The following is a 22,330-nucleotide window of genomic DNA, read 5'->3' on the forward strand; positions in this document are numbered from 1 at the left end:
AATGTGATGAGAGTGGCTATTAGTTGTCCTTTACTCCGGGGAGTGTAACTGTATTTGTACAATGTATCACTGTTGTTTGTGCATGTGTGTATTTATTTTTCATTTCAAAAATATGAAACCAGGTCAATGCCAAGGTCCCTGGAAACCTGCCAGTGAGATTTTAACACATTTGTTGAATTTTAAAAAAAATTTAGGAGAGAGAATAACTAGCACTGTAATGGGAAAGTATTTGAATTTGTTAGTTGAACATGCCTACTGTTGCATTATGCCAAAGTCAACTTTTGTTGCCTTTATAGAATATGACATAGCCAGCAACTTTTTTCAGATTTAGACAATTTTTTCAGATTTTTCCCAAAATATTGGTCAAAAATGGCAGCCATTGAAATTTTATGTCGATTTGATCCAAAATTATCCAAAAATTACAGAAAAATTCATAAAGATTGGTAAAATGTTACACTGAAATTTTGGTGGTAAAAATTACAACACTCAAAGGAAAGTTTCAGTTCTAATTGTGTCTTTCTCTAAAGCCATCACAGTGTAAGCACACACACTCCTCTAAAATTATGATTCTTACTTCCCAATGATAGATCCATCGGAAAAAAGTGACCACATTTTTCAGATTTTCATTTCTTAAACTGATACAATCCATTCAAACTGCAGCAGCACTTGAATTGTTTTTTGACTGAAATTAACCATATCGACATTGGACAAAAGTTGATTTTGAATATCGATATTGAACTGGAAATGATACATCCTTCCAAGTTAAATAAAGCATTATTTTTTCCCTTTCATGACATTTGAATATTTCAAGTTAAAAAAGTTCTCTTCTCCGAGTCCAAGCAACAGGAAAAGAACTAGGTCAGTTCTAGTTAAAAATAGAGTGTTTTGGGGCTTTCAGGTGAAAATCCATGTGATAGCATTTCCACTGTCGCAGTCAATTATCAGTTTGCCGGCAAATAAACCTTACACAAAGTGTTCAGAAATTTAAACCTCTTTTTTCCATCATTGGAATATTTCTACAGTACAACAATGGAAATGTCAATAATCATCTACAATGTATTACCGTAGAATGTCAAAAGGACACAACTGTGAATGCATCCATGTTTCCTTTGATTTCGTCTTCAAATACTCTATCATTTGAGAACGCTAATAATATGCTAATATACATATTGGTGTCCGATGTAATTATTGTTTGAGTTCAGTGCCGTACGTCTATATGTTTTATGTTTCAGATGCTAAAACGATTTTGACTTTTTACATCAAGAGAGTTTATATTACAAACGTGCCGGATAGCCGTTCTGTTTGTTTTATTGATTAGGAAAACGGTCAGCTGTTTCTATATGACAGGAATACACAGAGGAGACTTAGAACTATTTGTTCAATTTCTGTTATGAAGCTTTTGAAGCTTTATTGGTGTCTCATTGATACACTTTACTCTTGACAGCTATATATATGCAAAATAAGCTAAACCCCCCCCCCCCCTCACCTTAAGGTCGAACGCACCTCGGGGACAGACATTCGGACTCTCAAACTTTTACAATTCTCTTCTGATATACCACATGTGGGGGTTCATTTTAAAGGTCTTGGTGAAAAAAACTTTTCACCGGCTTAGTTTTTCGAAATTCGAATATTTTTATTTTTCTCCATGGAGTTAACACAGGGATGGCGGCCATTTTGAATTTCTAATATCGGTAAATCTTTGGTAATTTGTTTCTCTAGTACCAAAATTTGCATGGTGACCCCCCTATTTTTGTTCTTGACTTTGAAAGAAAATGATTGAAAGATTCCTTGAGGAAAGTTAGAGCAAAAGTTTAAGTCTTTCTCTTTCGAGGTGCATACTACCTTAACATAGAGCAACGTCAGTCAAACTAAATATGTGTAACAGAAACATTTCCAGTTATTTTGTTCAACATGTTATTATATTTTGATTGGATGAAAAATTTGCGCAAGTCAACAGTTCCTACGATAGGCTACCGCAAAACATCCAATTTTTTACAGCGTCACCAATGGAATTGACAAAAAGCGAGCATGAGTGTAACCCAATTCAATGGTTAGTATCTAGAAACACACGGAGCATTCTGAGGATGTGAAAATCTTCTTTTATATCAGTCTCATGATTCTAGCCCACTTCTTTCCATTCTCCACAATAGATACCGTATACCTAGCTAACATTTTGACTTTCTTCTTAAACAACACTGTGAGAAATGTTCTGACAATTTGGTCAGCTAACCCCAATCAGCAATTTCCTTGCTGGGTACACTAATATTAACATTGATTTTAGAAAATCTGTCCGTGGTAAGTCCAGGCAGGCAGGTTAACCTTTTTCTTAATAACAACAGAGTAGATTTAATACTGTACAAGATGACACTAGGAAGAATTTTGAACTGATCGGAAGAATTTTGAACTGATCAGCAGCTTGATTGAAGTGATCATGTCATTGTGTAAAGTATTTATTGGTATACACCTGTTTTTGCAGATTCATTAAGTGGTTTAATAAAGAGTTAAAGTACCATTCACAAACAGTCTACTAAGACTGATGCGGGCCACACGGAATTTTGTTCTTTCATCCTGGTCGTGGAAAGACCTGAAAGTGAAACCTTTCAAATTATCCCCATAATGTACATGTATAAAGCGTCCAGCATGCTCAATTTTAATTTCCATAGAGTGCTGTTTTTTTAGCATAGTCTATAGAAGCTATTGGGATGGGTATCCGTCCGGCGTCCGGCGTCAGTCTGTATGTATGTATGTATGTATGTATGTATGTATGTCCGTTTGTGAGGCGTCCGTCCACTCAAATATCTTGAGAACCGCAGTACTTACTGATTTGATATTTGTTGTGTAGATGAAAAATATGATTTTGAGAAAGTTTTTTTTTTTAATTTTTTGATATTGTTGAAAATAGGCAAATTAATGCCAAAAAAGGTGTTTTTGGTAAAAAATCTTCTTCTTCATAACCGCTGGTCAGATAGCTTTGTTATTTGGTATACAGGTCCCTAAGGATAACCCAACTTAGATTTGTTCAAATTGTGATGAAATATGCAAATTTGTATTTTTACAGAATTTTTTTTTCCATATTTGGTCAGGCCATCCTGAATCAAAGATATCCACCTTCTTCATCAATACATGTGTCACAAAAGGTTATTCTCTACATAGCACAGCAGAGCTCTGTCAACTGTTGAGTCGCTTGTTTTTCAAAACCGCTGGTCAGACAGCTTTAATATTTGGTTTACAAGTCCCTAGGATGACCTTAGTGAGATAATTTCATACAGTTAGGAAATACTTAATTTTGTATCCATGTCTATAGTAGCTTCAGGGACTTTGGCCCTATGTTTATTATTTTTTAACCTTTTACTGATCTCTAAAAGAAGGTTTATCAAGTCATATTCACCAGACTTACTCTCTGTATTGTAATTTTCTTTTCCAAAACAGTGAATTAGTTTTATGTATAAAATACCCCCGTGCCCAAATAAAATTCTATGCTGAATCCAACTGTGGCTTGCAGTTTGTGTGAAAGTTTACATCTTATCGCTTGTATGGTAGGCCGTTCCCCAATAATCCAATTATTGAGTGGATGGCCATAAAACAGAAAATATTTGCATTGACAGTGATGAAGTCATAATTGTATGCATCCTAGCTTCAACTGGTGTTTTATGAAAATATCACACCTTGACAAGATGATCTCGTAACCACCAATGGCCTGCAAGCCAAAGGGTGGGTTGTATTACTTTATGCACTGCTATTTGATGGCTTTGACGAATACACAGATCTTGATTGCTTTATGCTCGACCATAAAACATGCAACTATAACGTCACAAACACTGGGTCATAAATACAGTCATGTTTATCCAGTGTTCTTACAGACGAAAAATATCGATAAAAGCAGACTTTTTTAACCTCCTAATAAATGTGGTTTTTTGTACGTTGTTGATGTTCATACTCAATTGAAAAAGTTGTTGCAGTGCTCATCAATCACTGTCAGTGCTGCGTTGTTGATGCTATTTTTGTTTTAATGGAGCACAAAAAACAAACTATTGTATGTTTCGTTATGTATTTCCTAGGATCCTAGACATACCGGGTACTGTGATATTTCTGGAAAACGATTTGCATTTATTACAAATAGGCAGGTAGGTAGGTAGAGATGGTTTGAGGCATTGATTGAGGAAGGGTTCAAGCGGCGTAAAGTGTTTTATCAAGGACTGACTTCCTGCACTTCTTTTCTCCACACATCTGAATTTTTAATAAAATAGATTTGTCAGATACTGGATCCTTTTTATGATTGTGCTTTCAACCCCAAATTTCAAGTGTAACAGTCCAATGCCCATCGGAAACAATGGAGATTTAGACCAAGGCACCACGGTGTGAGGAGGGTCAAGCTGCTTTGGTTTAGATTTTGTGTACATTGTCGAATATCCGCAGTTCTACCTTCCCGGGAGTTCTACAATGCTTTTAAAAACTGAACGCCCTCATATTATTAAAAGTAACATGGTAATAACATAGTGTGTAGTTTAATAAAATGATTTCAGGTTTTTCTGAGTAAATTTTCATCTAGTTTATTGGTTTGATTTTAGTCCCACGGACACCGTCCGGGGGACTTATAGGTTTGGTCATGTCCGTGCGTCCGTCCGTCGTGCGTCCGTGTGTGCGTGCGTGCGTCTGTGCGTCCGTCCGTTCACCCAGATATCTCATAGACGCCTGGAGCGATTTTGTTCAAACTTGGTTCAAGGATAGTACCCTACCTCATACAGATGCACGTCGATTTGTTTCACAATGCGATCAAATTTGGCCATGTTAGAGGACTTTTTAGTTTTCACCTCCATAGACCCCATGTATAAGGCAGTCCATAGACTCCCATGTATAAGCACAGGCAACCCATAAAGTATTACTGAGATTTTCACACTAGTTTTCACCTCCATAGACCCCATGTATAAGGCAGTCCATAGACTCCCATGTATAAGCACAGGCAACCCATAAAGTATTACTGAGATTTTCACACTAGTTTTCACCTCCATAGACCCCCATGTATAAGGCAGTCCATAGATTCCCATGTATAAGCACAGGCAACCCATAAAGTATTACTGAGATTTTCACACTAGTTTTCACCTCCATAGACCCCCATGTATAAGGCAGTCCATAGACTCCCTGTATAAGCACAGGCGACCCATAAAGTATTACTGAGATTTTCACATTAGTTTTCACCTCCATAGACCCCATGTATAAGCACAGGCGACCCATAAAGTATTACTGAGATTTTCACACTGTTTTCTCTATCATTTTCTCTCCTTTCTTCATGCTCTTACTGATCGGAGTAAATAAAATAAATGGTTTATATAACCTAACCTAGCCTCTGCAACTCTTTATTAGCTCCGCTGTCAGCGACGCGGAGCTTATCAAATAGGCTGATTCTCCGTCGTCGTCCGTCGTCGTCGTCCGTCGTCGTCGTCCGTCGTCCGTCGTCTGTCAACAATTGCCTTCTTCTCTAAAACCGCAAGTTCGATTGCTTTGAAATTTGATATGCAGTTCACTTGGGGTGACCTCACTTAAGTTTGTTCAAATCGCGGTGAAATTTGCATATTTGTATTTTTGGGGCATTTTTGGTGTTTTTGGTAAAAAAATCTCCTTCTCTCAAACCGCTTACATGATTGCTTTGAAATTTGATATGCAGTTTACTTAGGGTGACTTGAGTCAGATTTGTTCAAATCATGGTGAAATTTGCATATTTGTATTTTTAAGGCAATTTTTGTCATTTTTGGTAAAAAAATCTTTAAAAATCTTCTACTTTAAAGTACCAGTCAGATAGCTTTGATATTTGGTACATATGTCCCTAGGGATGATCTATTTCAGATTTGTTCAAATTGTGCAGAAATATGTAAATTTGCATTTTTAAGGCAATTTTTGCCATTTTTGGTCAAAAAATGTATTTATCAAAAAGTACTGGTCTGATAGTTTTGAAATTTGGTATACAGGTTTCTATAGATGAACTAAGTAATATATATTGAATTTCTGATGAAATCTGTAATTTTGTACTTTTGGGGCAATTTTTGCCATTTTTGGTCAAAAAATGTGTATTTCCAAAACTACTCATCTGATAGCTTTGAAATTTGGTATACAGGTTCCTACAGATGAACTAAATGATATTTATTGAAATTATGATGAAATCTGCAATTTTGTATTTTCGGGGCAATTTTTTCCATTTTTGGTCAAAAAATGTGTATTTCCAAAACTAATCATCTGATAGCTTTGCAAGTTGTTCCCACAGATCACCTCAATGATATTTATTGAAATTATGATGAAATCTGCAATTTTGTAATTTTGGGGCAATTTTTGCCATTTTTGGTCAAAAAATGTATTTATCAAAAAGTACTGGTCTGATAGCTTTGAAATTTGGTATACAGGTTTCTACAGATGAGCTAAGTAATATATATTGAAATAATGATGAAATCTGCAATTTTGAATTTTTGTGGTAATTTTTCCCATTTTTGGTCAAAAAATGTGTTTCTCAAAAAGTACTGGTGTAACAGCTTTGAAATTTGGTATACAGGTTTCTATAGATGAACTAAATTTGATCTTTTAAAATTATGATGAAATCTGCAATTTTTATTTTTGGGGGCAATTGTTGCCATTTTTGGTCAGAAAATTTTATTCTCACAAATCTACTCATCAGATAGCTTTGGTTGGCATGTTCTTAGGGATGATCCAATGTGATATATTCAAAGTATGATGAAATCTTCAATGTGTATTTTTGCAGCTTATTTTAGCCACTTTTCTGTGGCCACTGCATTGAGCTATCAAAGATTTCCACCTTCTTCATCAACATGTGTCAAAAATAGTTATTCTCTACATAAACACAGCGGAGCTATATCGGCCGCTAGGTCGCTTGTTTATTTTACACTCCATTACATGGACGTATATCTCTCATACACACATGCTGTAATTAATTAGTCAACACAACTAATTATGCTCATCCGTGGACTTATCAGAGGTTGGTCAACATCAGAAAGATAGTGATGTTAATGAAAAAGGTACCAATCCTATCTTTCGCGATGTTGACCAACCCGTAAAATACCTGATAAGTCCACGGATTAGCATAATTAGTTGTGTTGACTAATTAATTACAGCATGTGTGTATGAGAGATATATGTCCTTGTAATGGAGTGTAAAATAAATAAGAGTCACAGAGGCTAGGTTAGGTTATATAAATCACTTATTTTATTTATTCCGATCATTCAGAGCATGAAGAAAGAAGAGAAAATGATAGAGAAAACTGTGTGAAATAACTCAGTAATACTTAATGGGTCGCCTGTGGTATAAGGCAGTCCATAGACTCCCATGTATAAGGCCAAGAAAAATAAAAATTTAGTTTCTCATAGTATTCATATTGCAAAAAGGATGCAGTGACACAGTTTTTAGTGCCCACTGATAAAGTCGAGGGGGATTATAGATTGGGTCATGTCCATCCGTGAGTCCATCCGTTCACGCAGATATCTCAGACACTTTGACAAAAATGTCACGTGACCTTGGTGACCTTTGACCTCAAATATACATATATGTCTATAACTCAGTAACCACAAGTGCTAAACCTTTCATATATGGTATGATGGGACACCCTATGACGCCACATATTGTAACTCATTAATTATGTGCATATCTAATTTTGAGCGAGCCAAATGACCTAGAGGTCTGATTTTTGGTATATATGGATAACTTAGCAATACAATTTTTTGACGAAGTGTCACGTGACCTTTGACCTCAAATATACATATTTGTCCATAACTCAGTAACCACAAGTGCTACACCCTTCATATTTGGTATGATGGGACACATTATGACGCCACATATTGTTCCTCATTATTTATGTGCGTATCTAATTTTGAGTGAGCCAATAGAGCCAGAGGTCTGATTTTTGGTATGTAGGGATAACTTGGCAATACAATTTTTTTGACAAAATGTCACGTGACCTCGGTGACCTTTGACCTCAAATATACATATTTGTCCATAACTCAGTAACCACAAGTACTACACCCTTCATATTTGGTATGATGGGACACCTTAATATGACGCCACATATTGTACCTCATTAATTATGTGCATATCTAGTTTTGAGCGAGCCAATAGAGCTAGATGTCTGAATTTTGGTATATAGGGATAACTTAGCAACACAATTTTTTAGACAAAATGTCACGTGACCTCAATGACCTTTGACCTCAAATGTACATATTTGTCCATAACTCAGTAACCACAAGTGCTACACCCTCCATATTTGGTATGATGGGACAACTTATGACGCCACATATTGTACCTCATTAATTATGTGCATATCTAGTTTTGAGCGAGCCAATAGAGCGAGCTTGATGTATGATTTTGGTATATAGGGATAACTTATCAAGACAATATTCTTTACAAAATATCACGTTACCTCGGTGACCTTTGACCTCAATGACTACTCAATATACATATTTGTCCATAACGCAGTAACCACAAGTGCTACACCCTTCATATTTGGTATGATGGGACACCTTATGACGCCACATATTGTACCTCATTAATTATGTGCATATCTAGTTTTGAGCGAGCCAATAGAGCTAGATGTATGATTTTTGGTATATAGGGATAGACTATAGAAAGAAATTGTTTGACAAAATGTCATATGACCTCGATAACCTTTTACCTAAAATACACGATTATGTCAATAAATAAGTAACCACAAGTGCTATGTCCTTTATATTTAGTAGGATGGGAGACCTTATGACAACACATGCTTTACCTCATTAATTATGCACATATATAATTGTGGGCAAGCCAATAGAGCTTGAGGTCTGAATTTTTGCATATATTGATTAATTAGCAATACAATTTTTTTCAAAATGTCACGTGACCTTGATGACCTTTGGCCTTGATTATGCATATATATGCATAACTCAGTAACCACAAGTTATTTACGCTTCAATTTTGATAGGATAATAGACCTTAAGATGTCACATCTTGTACCTCATTTATTATGCGCATATGTATTTCTTGGCTGGCCAATACAGCTAGAAGTCTGATCTTTTTCCCCGATTTAGAACCATAACTTAGACATGCCTCTTGTTTCAAATTGGAACAATGACATAGACCTATGTGTCCATAGATCTGAACATATACACTCCAGTGATACTTCTTAATGACCACATTCCCTGCCCCATCAAGACTAATACTCCTATTACAAGTGGGGACTATGTCATTGTCAATGACTTGTTTTTTAAGTAGTTGCATATGTTGTCTGTATACACAACCTATTCTGTATTTAGAATTCCATGTTGTCAGTGGCAGCAAACGTTCCATGCCATGCTCTCAGCAGAGGCCAAATTATTGCAGGCTGCTTGCAGGGCCAACATTTCAAAGGTAGATATATACGATGTGTATTTTGATCGGTAAGAACCTTAATACGCCTTGAAATTGAAAGACTCAAATTTTCGGAAAGGAAGCTAATTAAATGATTCCCTTTTTAGGTCACTGTGCAAAATTTTATGCTAGAGAAACACATTACCTAATATTACTGACACCTCAAATGCAAAACGGCCTCCATCCCTGTGCTAATAACACTATAGGGAAAAATTAAATTTTTGATTTCCAAAATAATATGAAAACTTTAGTTGTTCAGTGAGCTTCAAAAATGAAACCCCAACAAGTGGTGGATCTAAATAGTGTTGTATAAGTTTGAGAGTCCAAATATCTCTCACCGACGAGATTTCTACCTGTTAAGTCTCACTCTGGTGGCCATGAACCGCATTTTATCACTTTACAGATCATCGAGAGAAAACCTCAAGGTAGGAGCTTTTGCCGTACTTTGACAAATGTGTCGACATTGACATGCAGTGAAGTGCGACATTCAGTGTTTGTGACTTCTTAAGTGTCAATCACACGAGTCAAACGTATACAACCCACAGATGTTCAAAGGAGCTTTAATCAGCGCTCAACAGCATTTAGCACCTGGAAAATTTATTTCAAATTATGTAGTTTCTGGATATAAATGCCCCATTTATACCACAGCCCATGTTTTTAATTTATTAAACTGTGATTTGTAAGATTTTTTGTGAAGGGAAAACAGATTTGACTTTGAATAAAATGTATCACAAGTTGCTTGATTGTGAATGAGTGCATTTACCTCGATAATTGAAAATTTTTTCCCCCGGGGTGGAAACCTCGGCACGTTGTCACATACTGGCAAATGTGGCTTAATTCATATCAATACTATAAACTGTCATTTTCATTCCATCAATGCAGCTCGAAAAGGTTGAAGTTGTCACACTCCATGCAGAGAACAACATCAAAAATGATTTAGGCCGATCAATCTGTTTTCAGTTTTACAAAATAGAGTTCATATTCCCTGTCAGCTTGCCTCGCGTCACCGATGACAACGCCGGTGCTAAATCATTCTTCTATTTTATTGCGCGCATGAAAGACGGAGAGACAGGGTCCCGAGTCTTTCATATTAATCAGTTTTGCCATTGAGTTCCTGCTCGCCTCCATTATCTGGTGAATAAAATCAAGAATGCGGCGAAATTTATTTTCGTTCCTTGTTTCATTTCCTGCATTCATGTCAAATGTCAAGCGTGATACATGTCCATCATCTGTTAGTCTTCAATCCGCTGGTTATTGAAATTTAATGCACAGATAAATTGTTTTGACCACTTTACGGTAATTTGTACGAGCAATTCAAACGTTTCCATTAAAAAAGTTGGCAGACCTGGAAGCTGGGTGATGTAATTGAGATTGAAGTGCCAACTAACCCGCCATTCAATTTGCTGATTCGCTGGCATAGATCACATGACCCCAATATTGCTGTTCAGTGGCTTTTTTTTGTCAGTCATGTGATTGAATGTCAGTTGTAGTTACCTGAGATTTGATTGGATAATAAGAGTCATTGTGTCTTGTGTTTCAGTAGAGGATGATCAATTGGATGAAAATTAATCATGTGATCATACCATGTGACATGCATGTCAATAATTTGTTTCTCCAATGAACACAGGTTCATAGGCAGACTAAAGTGGAAACTTTTATCATTAAACAAAATTCTAATCGCAGAACGAAAATTTTCATTTTCAGAAAGGCCAAAGTACTAGTAGTGTATTGCTGATCCGTCTAAATACATCGACAGTAATACAGTATTGAAGCTCATAAGTGATGAGCAATTTATGTATGTTCATAGCTTTTAAGAGATACCTTACTGAATGCAGAAGTTACGAGGTTTGCCAAATTAATCTCGTGTAAATGTTCCTTAACTGACCGTATTTGTCTAATGATGCCTATAAAATGAGATTAACTATTTTTTTAAAGTCCTGTTGCTTGGACCTTTTAACATGATGATTAGGATAGCAAATGATGTGAATAAATCCTTTATCATATAAGTATCTTAGAGATATGACAGCGTGTGTGTGTGTGTGTGTGCGTATGTGTATGTATGAGACAGAGACAGAGACAGAGAGACATAGCATGTACTAAATTACAGCACAGTCCCTGTTCATCTTCAGTCTCGCTGTCAGCTGTTAGCAGTTCAGAACGCAAGGCAGAAATACTGGAGTTGATGATGAGAAATTTTGTTGGCATGGTAACTTGAAGTTTCATCATCAGCATCATTTGAATGATTGATTACAAGTGAAAATTTGATTGGTATTTTTTTTTCATAACAAGCTCCCAATGAAGAGTCTAATCAGTGACAGTGCGAAGTTCAAGCAACTGCTGTAATTACTTGTTAATTTCAAAGTCAAGGTTAATGAGCTTCAAACTGTTAATTACAGTCATCTTGATGTGGGATTTGGCAAGGCCGGAATTGATGGATTTCGAACGCTTCCATTGTTATCCGTTTCAAGTCTATGATCTTCTCATTGCATTTTGATGAGGGAATGTGTTCCTGTATGTTAAAATCATTTGGAGATTTCAATACTAACCAGGCCATTACATGCACCATCAAAGTCGACATTTTGCAATAAACTCATCTGTTCCTGTCATAAATGTAGTTGACTTGTTCGTCTTTGATGAGAACAAGCGCAATAATGTTGCATTTTTTTTCAAAAGCTGTGAAACTGTAGTCTGGTAACGTACATTATACATTGTATAGGGTTATTCATTATAAAGTTTTTTGCATTTCACAAATCTATTTGAATTTTTACATCATTTACTCCATTTTCTCACAAATTTAATATCATTGACTGAAATTTATTCTCGGAAAGCAAAGCTATCATTGTTCCAGTATTATCTGTAATGAATTTGTTTAATGTTTTCGAAGAGGACTGCCCGATCACAGATACAGAAAAATAAGCTGAAATGCATCGGGCTCATATACCCGAATGCCACATCAATCCCTGTATACGATGGTGCATGTGTATAATATATGCATGTGAATTGTTTCTAGCATTTCTTCAAAGCCAAGGCTACCTATGTGTAAACTGCTGCTGTTTCAACTCTGCTGCTGCCATGAGGAGTGTCAGTCATTATCTATTTACCCCTCCCCCTCCCCCTCCCTATATTAAACCAAGCAAAAATATTTAGGATTGAAATTTAGAACCACTGAACTATAACGGTAGACACGTATATTTACACTGTTGACCGAAGCAAATGGCTAGCATGTCAAGTCAAATAAAAATGATCGCCATAGTCAATTCAAAGTTTATCGAGTAGTTGGTTTCGGTTTCAACTTAATTCATCTCACAAGTATTGACTGTATAGGAAGTATCTTAAAGAGGTGGGAATCAAATTATTCTGATTCAAGATGTATCTTTAGACACTGGCAGTCAAAAGTGAAAAAAAAAACACCAACTTGTCGGACAAATTTACAGTAATTTTTCCCAGAAGTCAAAAACAACGTATTTGACAAAATTACCAAAATTGTTCCCATAAACTGTTTGCAATGCAAATTTTGATAAATAATTCTCTCAGCTTTGTGAAAAAATTTCTCACTATCAAGAGAGTTCATCTTTATGTTGACCTCATCGATAAAATGTATTGAAAACCTTGTTCCATATATTTTGACACTTTATTAAATTCTTCGTTTGATAAAGATGCTTTCTAGCTCAAAATTCAATAATACCAATAACGTGTGCCTCGGGGCTCCGTGCATTACTTAGTGCGATGACCTTGTTCACTGTAAAAACTTTGTTGTTTGGTCTCATTGAACAATTTACACTCAGATTAATTGATCATATTGATAGCAATTAATAAATCAATATGTCAAATATGACAAGTGGAATCATTGTTATCTTTTACAGATGCAGTGAGATACATGAATGTAAACTGATATGTTGAAGGTTAACAATTTGCATATGTAAATTTGTAATTAACATGCAGAAGCATTATCTATATCATATTTTACAATGTAAAGTATTTTATTTTACACAATGTGAATAGGGATCCTTTATCCGGCCAATCAGATATAATAAAATATCATTCAAATTTTGTGATTATGCACAATTAAAAGTATCTAGCAATTGTGCAGTTGGTGTTTTTTTCATGTTGCTTTTGTTCAGTTGCGTTGCATACAGTCGACTGTATTTCTGAATGGCACTTGTTCAAAGTTATTTTAAAAGTTGCTTTAAAACTTCCTGGCAGTGTGTTCCTAGATTTTTCTGTGTGTATTCAGCGACAGTGTCATAGTTGTTTAACCTTTAGCTGTACATGTTTCATATCAACAGTGTCTTTCTCTGTCATGGAAAAGGGTGAAAAATAACAAAAAAAAACCGATCGCATGAACTGTTTGGCACCTTGATACCAGCGTATAAAGGAGTTTCCGCGGACAATATTTCTAATATCTTCTTTCTTGGTCACTTTCTTGACCATTTGCTAATATTCTCCCTGAGTTCCCTGTCACATGTCAAGGCAAATTAAGTAGATTCAAATATGCATTCTGTACTTTTTTGATACAAAGCTTTCATTTTCGTTCTGCCCCGCTGACAAGTCCCGATGACACAGCGACCAGAAATATTGACGTTTGCCACTCTGCTTAGGAATACCAACCAAGATTGTATTTGTCTATTTCTTGCTGTTGCAAGACCCTTGTACTTGGCTATCTTGATTAAGAATATGACATTGTTTTAAGCCTTGTCTAGAGCTGTAGCCCCGAACCTCAATTCTCAAAACAGTTGGCTTGTACCAAGATCAGTGGTATGAGGTCGGCAGATACACAGACAGACAGACAGACACAGAGACTACATACACACACAAACACACAGACACAGACACAGACAAATATATATATATATATATATATATATATATATATATATATTATATATATATATATATATATATATATATATATATATATAAATTTTTATGACTATCATCAATGCCAATGGACACTTGTTTCAATTTTTTTTTATCTCTCGCAACTTTTAATCTCAGGCACAAAGTAAATGCTCCCAGGTTTCATATTATTGCTTAATCATAAAATGTGAATTTGTAAAGCCCTATCATGCACCGTAGAGACACATAAAAATGATCATGTGATATCGTTACAGCGCCATAACAGAGTCAGTGTAATGGTGCTGTAGTTGTTCATAAACTCCTATTTTCATATCTTTTGGTGGATAATATTGTATCTTCTTTTTTTAGTTGTAATACCCTGTTTGTTCAACATCTTGATGTTGAATCATTGAGGCATACTCCATCAGCACTTTACACAATTAATCATAAGCTCATTAAAAACTTAAAAATGTTTTTTCCCGCCGTTTTACGGCAACAATGTGATAAAAGCGTGCACCAGTAGTGATCTGATCATTCAATATCGAGGACAGAAGAAAAGAATCCTGAATCATTGATGAATCTGCAGTGTTGCCCAATGAATCTTTAATAAGAATTTTACTCTAGTGTACTGCTGTGCGATGTATTACGTTTTTTTTTTTGGCGGTACTCAAATTATACCAAAAAATTTGTTTTTAAGTCGGTTAAAGCGAAGGGAAAAGGAGAGAAAAAAATCCCCAGCAGCCACAAGTCGGAAGATGACAGAATGGCTACACAATGATAATGCCAATTTTTAAGGATTTTTACCTGGAAGCGTATCATATCAGTGATAAAGCTTGCAAAATGCTTTCATATGGCTGGTAGGAAAACTCTACTAACTGACGGTCGCCGGGCATAATTTTTTTTTCCCGGAAAACTTTTTTGCGACTTCAATGCCGCGGTATTCTCTGTAAACAGTACATCCCTAAGCAAGATCAGCGCTACAAAGTAATGATCACGCAAGTGCGTGTGGAAGATTGAGCAAATAATATGTGCACATATGAATTGAAAGAATATGTGTTGGCGGATAGTATTCAACTTTATCGTAAGCAGAAACACTGGGGGATTTTCAATCCCATGGTTTTCTTTTGTCAAAGAGAGAAGTGCGTTCACGTGACCAAGTTTCCCTCTCGAGAAAGTGCCAGAACTTACTGAGCGTTTGGAGTCTTTAATGTTTTTACCCCTTGATGCCCGAGAATGATGAACATGTTCAGATTCGGGGGGGGGGGGGGGGGGGGGGGGGGGGGGGAGGGCAAAGGGGCACCGGAGAGGGGAATTTTTCACCTGATTTGTTACAGTAGATAGTGAGAAATTAGCTCACCAGTCATGTGGGACTACCAAAGGTCGATGTCGTACTGTGTTCTCATTCCAAGCCAATTAACACTGGACTGACCTATAAAATTTTTCACTTGTAATCCAAATTTGACCCCGGGGTGAATTTTTTATCAAAGCTATAAATTATTTTAACTCTGACACGCAAGTGATCGTTAAAAGTGGTCTTTTAGCGCAAAATGTGCTGATGACCCCTCACAACCTTGGAATTTTTAGGTATTTTCAGAAGAAAGGTAAACATGTTGCTGCCGACCGCTGTTCTAAATAGCCAGGGAGAGATAATTTCACTTTGTGTACAGAGATGTTCTAAAACGTAACCCCAGTTTCTTGATGTAGATAAGCTGCCTCTTAGCACCACTCCGACCCAGAAAAATGATAAATCATACTGGAAGATGATAGTTTTTGCATATGGTGGATAGTAATTGCCATCATCAATAATCAATGCATAGAAGTGATGGCCCAGGATTATGATTAAGTGAAAGAAATGCCATCATTTGATAAAAATTTGATAAACCATAAATTGTGAATCAACCTGAAAAGATGGCTGACAACCTGCCCTACCGTAAACAGCACCATTTTTCAGAATTTTAGCTACACTCAAAATTTTTTTTTGTTTTCATTATTATTTATTTAAATGTCTGAAACTCCTCTGAATGTAACCCTGATGTTCATTTTTGGGATTTTCTTTGAAAAGATCTCATGTGCATGGCCATAAAGTTGTCTTAAAAGTAAACCACGATCCTTTCGTATTTTATGGTTGTTTTCTCAAGGGTCATCTGGAGTACATACATCCATCAGAAAAGAAATCAATGGAATATTTTAAAAAAACTAAAATCTGTAGCCTACAGAAATATTCTGTCTATTACATATCCCACGATGGATGGAATTAAACAGCGATTTGATCAGTCCATTCAACTTATCCCTGTCAGTGTTGCTCAATAGGAGAGCATCTAATTTAACCTTTTGAGTGCTGTAATTTTTCCCGCCTAAATTTCAGTGGAACATTACCAATTTTTATGAATTTCTTTCTAATTTTTTTATTATTTTGGACCAAATGGACATAAATTTTCATTGGCTAGAATTTTTTACCAAAATTTTTTGAAAAATTGGGGGGAAAAAATTGTCTTAATCCACCGTAAATATAGTTTTGGTGTTACATTCTGTAAAGGCAACAAAACTTGACTTTGACACAAAAATCTATATCACCATATGTAGTCACCATCTACAAATGTGTCATACAGAAAACGGTGCTATTTTTCTAACCTGAAGATTGTTCGCAGGGTCATAGTTGAAACTTTGTTTTACTTCTAATTTGTCAATATTACAATTTTTTCACACAATCGTACTGGTACGTACAACTCAGGTGCATCACATTTACATGGCTATGTACAGTCCAGTAACCAGAGATTACGAACTGTCGTTAATAAATGTTTAATTGTTTGTGTCCAAGGTGATAATTTATCAAGAAACTTGACACTCTAATCAAATACAGTTATCAATTTTTAATTTTTTAATTATGTCCAGTCAAATGGAAAGAATGTAGTAATATTGTTCCATCATTTGGCGTGGGGTAGTTTAGTGTACACTAGTCGTTTTTTCCAAATAAGCCACTGTAACCTCTTGCCCCTCGATCCCTATGGTTGAATAATTGTGATGTTTGCCTATCTGTTTTCCATTAAAACAAGAGAAAGAATAAAATTAAAACCAAACACGGGAAATACCAGCATGAGTGCCTAGCTCCCCTTACCAACATAGGTTGATCATGTCAGGGAAGCTGCGTACTTTATCACCTTCATAATATAAACCTGTGATGATTAATTGTCTACTATGTAATATTGTATCAAGATGACACGATAGTTCTTTTCCCAATTTTGAAATGACAAAGATGAAGCCAATTTTAACACAGAAGCGAAAGATGTTTGTGTTTGATGGTTTAGACGAGTCAGATTTTTCCCCCTGTTCAAGAGTTATGACTTGCAGCTACTGCATGGCCCATCTCCTGTTTCTGAAATAAAGCCTTAATCAATGAAGGCTGTAAAAAGAAAGAGTTAAAAGGCTTGTATTAGTTGTTAGGGCAATTTTCAAAAGGAAGAGGGGCTCAGTAGAGTTGAATTCATCAATTAATTGAACGCGGCGATCAAACATCATGGCAAGGAGGAACGGAATGGAGCACCGTCATTGACGGATTAGCATTGTACTTGTTGTCTTGATTTATCTCGCTTGAAGTCATGCTTCACGTTGAGAACTACACGACATTGCTGGCTGTTTACCTAGCAGCCCATCGCGAGATTGTTTTGCAATAACCGACGATTTGTCTGTCGTGGAATCGGCTCAGGCTCTGAACAGTGCATAGTCCGGTAATTGTGAACGTGCACGCGGTCTCACTGATCGGTACAGTGATTTCCAAACACAGGTCAAGAGAGATATTATTAAAGGCAAACCCATTGTGCCACTGCAGATTATGTGGTACAAATATTTTATACACTTTTTCATATGATTGTATTGATGATGGGAATAATGGAGTGATATACCGCAAGCTGTGCATAGTAGCTTTTGTCAAAATGTGAAAAGTTATTTTAGTCAGATAGTAACAAAACCTATGCAATATAGGATAAATATAAAAACATGAGTATACTGGCACTGAACACAGCCGTCATATAATCTTTGGATATTTTTATCGGGCACAAAGAGGTCACTCCGTCCCTGTCAGTAACTGTGGCCAGCCAGTGTATTAACAAATGGATCTTCAAAATGCAAAAAGACAAGACGTTTTGCCATGAGATTTGTTAATGTAAAAGTTTGCTGACGGTTTTTGACCCTGTTGTAAACCTGCATGTTTTTCCAAGTAGGTAGAAGCTCCCTTTAGAAAGGCACCTGTCACGTCAAATGTACTAAGACAGTAGTTTCACAAAGAGAAAAGTTGAGCAAACTTGTTAAAAAAAGACCCTGTCAATGTAAATTTACTCGTAGTTTTTGGTGTGAAAGAAAAAACAATTTCTTTATCCTGAAAGATTACATACAAAGCTATTAGACAAGTCTCAGAATTTTCAACATATTTCTTGAACTTTTATTTTCGTGTGTTTGAGACTCAAATGTAAATGGTCAGGTGTCTGTCTCCAAGGTGTGAAAACTCACACGAAAATCTCTAGAGTTTCGTCGCCTTCTGGATGTCTTGAGTAAATCCTGCACTGCGTGAATCATGTGAATCACATTGTTAAACAAAACTGCCGGGCTCAAACTGCCGGTCCCCAAGCCTCACCTTGTACTCAAAACTTGTTCACAAAATTGAGTTTGTCACACAACGTGCCAATCAATCGTAGTAACCCTTTTTATCAAGTAGATGTTGCAGGTTTATACACTTTAGTATTCAATAATAACATGTCCTTTTAAAATCCCAGGGGGATATCCAATTCAATAGGGCAGGTGGGCTGGCTGTTTGTATGCATTTACCGAGCTCAGATGATGTGCCTGCACTCAGGTATCAAAATCGCTAGTGAGTTACTTATCGCTGCTTCTTGTTGTCTCTTCTTGTCCATGTGATCCGCCATTAGTTTTTGACAACTGCACTTTTCCGAGCTATGCGAGGATTGCGTCTGTCAGCTCTCGTTTTCCACCTCAAGAAAGCATGATATGGAGACCGCGTCTCTCTTTCGGCAGTTAAGAATCAACCCCTTTTCTATTTCTCAGAAGTGAGGATGCTCGGAGCGTGTGAGATGTCTTTCAATTCTCTTCTGCTCATCTGAGTTGAATCGTCAAAAGACTGATTTCCAGCGAGGGAACAAGCCAAGATATTGTGGGTCAATTCTGTACACTACCAGAGAGAGTTTATTTCCATTTAGATCGCACGATAGATTTATAGATTTCACCTTCAATGGGTTAGGTTATTCACAAACCGGGGCATTGAGGCCTCACCACAGAAGGAAAAAAATGTCTTTGGCTTGTGTAAGTGGATAGCTTTGAAAATGAAGTGGCGAGGTATTAAAGTTTTTTTTTGTCTTCCTGGACTGTTGTAGAAGTTGCATCTAAAATAACATTTTTAGTGTACAATTTGAAAATACTTTCTTGTAAAAAACTATCAACATGTCACATGATAGAGAAACAATTATTTTCTTTTGTTTTTGGTGGCAGCAGTGAATATGAATGTTAGTTTTTATCGCAAATATGTTTTTGACAAATACACCAAACTGTTCCATGCGCACGGCATAAGGCCGCTTTTTATTCCAAATATACACAACAGCTCAACCTTCATACCAACGTCAAGTCAAAAACCCTTGAAATCAGTGCAGGCATTCCACAGGTGTAAGATACCTTTCAACCATGATAACTCCTATTTTTGTGTGTACAGTTCCAACAACAACAAAAAGTGAGGATTAAATGTAAATGTAGACAGAAAATGGGGGCTAAATGTTTGCTCATTTTGTGAAAAAATTTCTAACAAAAAATTGTTTGCATAATGTGAAACTGACGCATTGCAGAGAATTGACCTTGTTCTTTGTATAATAGTAATCTTGGGGTCTCAAGATGCTATTTTACACTGAATAAACCAAAGGCACATCTTTGTAGAGGTAATTTTTTGAAATACAATATGGTACAGAATGAATGCAACACATTTGTCCTGTGTCATCCTTCACGAGTTATCAATAGTAATTACAATAGCTGAGATGGTTGTAATACTAGGACATGTTTATGTTTGTTAATTATGCGCATTTTCCATGCAAATTTATGCATAAGTTAATTGAACACATTTCACGATGCTGTTTGTTATTAACGCATTTCAGCAGCACTCCCCTGAGAAATTTATTTTCAAATTTCTGAGAACATTTAGGTGTTTTTTTAGGGAAGAGCACACTTGAAAAATAACGACAAATGTCCGTTTTCCTTCATAATTAGAAAAAAGTTTTTCATCTTTTTATCTTTAATCGGTGTAACAGTTTGAATTGAACACCTGTTCATTTACGCTGACAACATCAAATATAACAGGAAAGTAGAATAAAGTCAAACCTTCAGCTTTGTATTTTTTCTGGATAACAAGAAACTGTTATCTGGATTTTAGCAATTGTTCTGGATCAGCCACTGGGTTTTGCATGACGATCCCCGTAACAACCGAGTGGCAGAGTCAGGAATTTCAGGTTAGGAGCGGCATAAAAGATTTAGAGCCTAGAGTATGATATAGAACCCCGACAAATCATGTGTGAAATTATAGATTTCAGGCCCTGAGTGAGATATTAAAATTTTCAGTCCCCATTACCTCTGAAGTACTGTTCTTGACAACTTAACAACGGAACATAAATATATTAGATTCTAAGTTGAAATTGACATATAATAACTAATTTGTGTTTGTTCCATTATGTTGTACAGGCTGTCACTCACGCTGTCAATGGGTCGTCACTCTCCATTGTTGTCATGTAGATTTCCCCGGTGACCACCGATTCTGTCAACCTCAGTGCTTTCAATTTCGGGAGTAATCTTATTGATAAACAAAAAAAACATATTGACAATGAAATTGGGTAATTTTCAGGACGTAGAGATTGTCACTTGTAATGTGTTTCCTGGGGTATGTTGCGATGCCACTTTTTTGAAGAGGCGTTGGTTTCTGAAAGAACATGATTTACAGGCCACTGCCATATTTTAATTGAAAAAAGAAATTACTGAATTGTATGTCGCGAAAATTGTTATCTTTTTAATCAGTTACATGATTAATTTAAGTGCTGTTTGTCTATAAATTTTCTGTATCATGAAAAATTGAGGGTAATTTTGTTATTGGTGATAAAACCGGCCAAACCATTGTTGCTCACACAGTAAATCAAGCTGGGGCAAGCCAAAGGGCGTAAGAATATTCTTAATGTTTTTCATTGTGTTTTTCTCGTCCAGTTGGTGAGATTTAGAAGAATGCTTGTCCTTTCATAAGAAACTGGCGGAGTCATCATCGATTCGCCAAGGATATGAAAATTGCTACAAAGCTTAAACAGTATCTGTAAAACGTATCAACAGTTTTGCCCGGCAGAATAAAAACTTGTGTTTCATTCAAAAGAACCTACCCTCTAGGACGAATTCTTGGTTGTTTTGCTGCTCTGTGTTTTTGGTGTTTTATGTGATCATTTGTAGTATTTTCGAGTTAATCCTGCTCGAAGCTTGCAATCTCGTTTCAATACTTTCATCATCCAGGAAGCTGTCACACTCGATATTTCCAACTTCAGTGTATACTGGCACATCCCTTTGCAATTGTTTTATTACTGCCCCGAGTTATCCATTAAGCCGTGTTGTGTAATAACTCTAGAAATGGGAATACTTTTTTTCTCAGGATATTTTTGATAATGCAGAGTGGATATCTGTTCCCTTCTGAAGCTGTTTTCCAGTTTTTTTGCTGTTTTTTACTCACATTCTTTGGTAATTGTCTTTTATCATTAATGCATGCCTGTCTTGAGCCGTCTTACCTTCAAGTGTGGAAAAAAAAACCCACTCCAGATAACATAGTGAGTAATTACCGTATTAAAACCATCCAGGAGAGAAAAATAAAATTAGCTACAACTTGGTAAGTGCTCGAGGACCTTACCTTTAAGTGTTAATTCATCAATAACAATGGAGGTAGCATATTTGCTGTGGCAATTTGTCGGGAATTGATTTCCTTGGACAGATTTTCCGTAAATCAATTATAAAGTATGATTTTTTTTTCAGTGCGAACAATAGAGTCTCCCATATTGCACCTGATTCCATCTTTGTTTAACCTTATATTTGTGCGCTGCCCTGA

General features: G+C 36.2%; 1 protein-coding gene across 2 annotated transcripts in view; it reads left to right on the forward strand.

Annotated features, from left to right (window-relative positions):
* Positions 1-22,330, forward strand: part of LOC139147586 (TOX high mobility group box family member 3-like) — a 129,148-nt gene that overhangs the window by 69,931 nt on the left and 36,887 nt on the right. The window lies entirely within an intron of this gene.

The sequence above is a fragment of the Ptychodera flava genome, chromosome 13 (genome assembly GCF_041260155.1).
Source record: "Ptychodera flava strain L36383 chromosome 13, AS_Pfla_20210202, whole genome shotgun sequence".
NCBI classification, from domain to species: Eukaryota; Metazoa; Hemichordata; class Enteropneusta; family Ptychoderidae; genus Ptychodera; species Ptychodera flava.